Source organism: Homarus americanus, unplaced genomic scaffold (assembly GCF_018991925.1).
Source record: "Homarus americanus isolate GMGI-L3 unplaced genomic scaffold, GMGI_Hamer_2.0 scaffold27901, whole genome shotgun sequence".
Classification (NCBI taxonomy): domain Eukaryota; kingdom Metazoa; phylum Arthropoda; class Malacostraca; order Decapoda; family Nephropidae; genus Homarus; species Homarus americanus.
The window spans coordinates 6,437-9,810 of record NW_024717223.1 but is presented as its reverse complement, the minus strand read 5'-3'; positions in this window follow the sequence as shown (position 1 = coordinate 9,810).

The window sequence follows — 3,374 nt, the reverse complement described above, 5'->3', positions numbered from 1 at the left end:
ATTATTTTATTGAGAGTATTAGATCACCTCAAGTTTAGCCCCTCCTCCCCCACCCCACCCCACCCTCCCAAGCTTATTTGAATATATGATTAAACTTCTAAACGGTAATATAATTAACCTAACCTACAACCATACACCAGAGACCACAACCCACATCACCCACCACTCACCCACCACTCACACCCACCCACCATCCACCCCACCCACAACAGGAACCAATCTACTAGGACTTGTTGACTGTCTCTCGTCATTGCTCTGGCGTATCTGAGGTGTCGATAACCAGTATTGAGGCTACACTAAGGTCACGAGCACGTGTGTAGTGAAAGGTCGCTGGTAATCAATATTTTAGAGGAGGGTGGGGTGGTTGGAGAGGCGAGGGAGGGGGCGTGGAGGAAGGCAGGGGTGTGGTGTTGGGTGGAGGACGTTGGGGGTAGGGTGGGGAGGAGGAGGAACCTGGGCCCAGAGAGAGGAGAAGGAGAAAGTGGCTAGAGACAGAGATCATTACAGTGCTACTCCCAGGCAAGAGACCCCTGACTTTACCTGAGGTGTCACTATGAAGGTCGAGTAATTTAGTGTTGGGTAGTAATGGTGTTTATATAGAGAGTTGTTGAGCGGGGTGGTGGGTACTGTTGTGTGTTTGGGAGGTGCTGTATCAACCTCTGTCAGCTTGTATCAGCCTCTGTCAGCTTTTGTCAGCCTCTATCAGCTTTTGTGGCCTCTGTCAGCTTGTATCAGCCTCTGTCAGCTTTTGTCAGCCTCTGTCAGCTTGTATTATGTGCAGTAACGACTGGTTTTAGCATATTAAGTGTTTGGTCGTCGGGGAAGTTGAAACTTGTACAGTCCAATTGAAAATATAATCAGGTAAACGATATGCTTCTTTTATGTAGTGACACATACCACCCACCCACACACACACCCACCCACACACACACACACACACCACACCCCACACATACACACACACACACACACACACACCCACACACACACACACACACACACACACACACACACACACACACCCACCCACCACACACACACACACACACCCACCCACCCACACCCACACACCCACCCACCCCACACACACACCCACCACCCACACCCACCCACCCACACCCACCCACACCCACCCACCCACCCACCCACCCACCCACCCACACACACACCACACACACACCCACCCACACCACACCCACCCATCCTTGACCTGAAGGTCAGACCTCCTCAGGTTGACCAGACTATTACCCCCACCGGAATATCAAGTTCTCGCCAAGTTACAATTTCATTTAGAAAGGAACGGAACCAGTGTTAAACAGAGGTGAACAGTGCTTAAGTCAGTGAAAACAACTCAACAGTAACAGTCGTACCCAGTTAACTTTTCACACAGTGAGGTGCCCAACCCGTGGTAAAGGCCCATGAGACCCAACAACAACCAGCGATGTGTTAATCCGTCACGATAGGAAGGCCTAAGATCAAACCTCACTCATATAACACCATCTGTGAGGGAATTACTACACCACATGTCCCTCATAACACCATATGTGAGGGAATTACTACACCTCGTCAAGTCCCTCATCACACCATCTGTGAGGAATTACTACACCACGTGAGGTCCCTCAAACACCATGAGACACCAACCCACACCAGAACCACAGGTCCCTCTAACACCATCTGGGAGGGAGTTACTACACTACGTGTTTGCTGTTCAACACCTACAATAATCTGTATGTTCATTGTATGTTCCTTTACCTTTCTCTAATGAAGGCTTTTGTTAAACCACCAATGTGTAATAAGTCATTTATGTCCAATGTATATTTTCAGCCTTCGGGCTGCAAATTTTCAATAAACCGTCAATTATTATTATTATTATTATTATTACACACACACACACACCCACACCCACCCACCCACCCACCACCCACCCACCCACCCACCCCCACCCACACCACCACCCACCCACCCACCCACCCACCACCCACCCACCCACCCACCCACACACACCCACACACACACACACACACACCCACACACACACCACACCCACCCACACCCCACACACCTCCACACACACACACACACACACACACACACACACACACACACACACACACACACACACACACACACCCACACCACCCACACACACACACACACACCCCACACACACACCCCACACACACACACACACACACACACACACCCCACCACACACACACACACACACCCACACACACACACCACACACACACACACACACACACACACACACACACACACACACACACACCTCTCACTCCTTATCTCTTCCTCGCATTATCTTTTTCCCCTGTCTTTTCCATCCGTCTATCCTTTCTCCCCGTCTCTCCCTGTCCACTGTTATTCAATGTTTACTAATCACTTTAATAGTTTTATTCACTCGTAAACATGATAATGAACACCTGCTTGAGCGCTTATAAAGGGTAATTCCATTAGATAAAGTTCTTGAGTAATAGGCAATTAATTATTTTTCATCAAGTATTGTATCGACCAGTGGCTGCTGCTGTATAGTTCTTGTACCGAGTGGCTGCTGCTGTATAGTTCGGTATGCCAGGTGGCTGCTGCTTTCTTATGATTTGTTGTACCAGTGGACTGCTGCTGTATAGTTTGTTGTGCACCGGTGGCTGCTGCTCGCCCATGGTTTGTTGCAGCCGCCGTGGCTGCTGCTCAGCATAGTTTGTTGTACCAGTGGCTGCTGCTGTATAGTTTGTTGTGCCGAGTGGCTGCTGCTGTATGGTTTACATTGTACCGAGTGGCTGCTGCTGTATAGTTTGTTATGCCGAGTGGCTGCTGCTGTACTTGGTTTGTTCATGCCGGTGGCTGCTGCTGTATAGTTTGTTGTACCGAGTGGCTGCTGGTGTAGCAGTTTGTTGTACCAGTGGCTGCTGCGCTGTATGGTTTCGGTGTACCGGTGGCTTGCTGCTGTATGGTTTGTTGTACTGGTGGCTGCTGCTGTATGATTTGTTGTTGTACCGGTGGCTGCTGGTGCTTATGGTTTGGTATATACCGGTGGCTGCTGCTTTCAACCATAGTTTGTTACCTTGCCGAGTGGCTGCTGCTGCATGGTTGCATTGTACCGAGGTGGCTGCTGCTGTATAGTTTGTTGTAACGGTACGGCTGCTACTGCGCCGTTTATTTGTACCGAGTGGCTGCTGCTGTATGGTTGTTGTGCCGGTGGCTGCTGCTGTATGGTTTGTTGTAACGAGTGGCTGCTACTATAGTTTGGCTGTACCGAGTGGCTGCTGGTGTATAGTTTATTTGTACCGAGTAGCTGCTGGTGTATGTGGTTGTTAACTACCAGTGGCTGCTGCTGCTTATAGTTTTGTTGTGCCGAA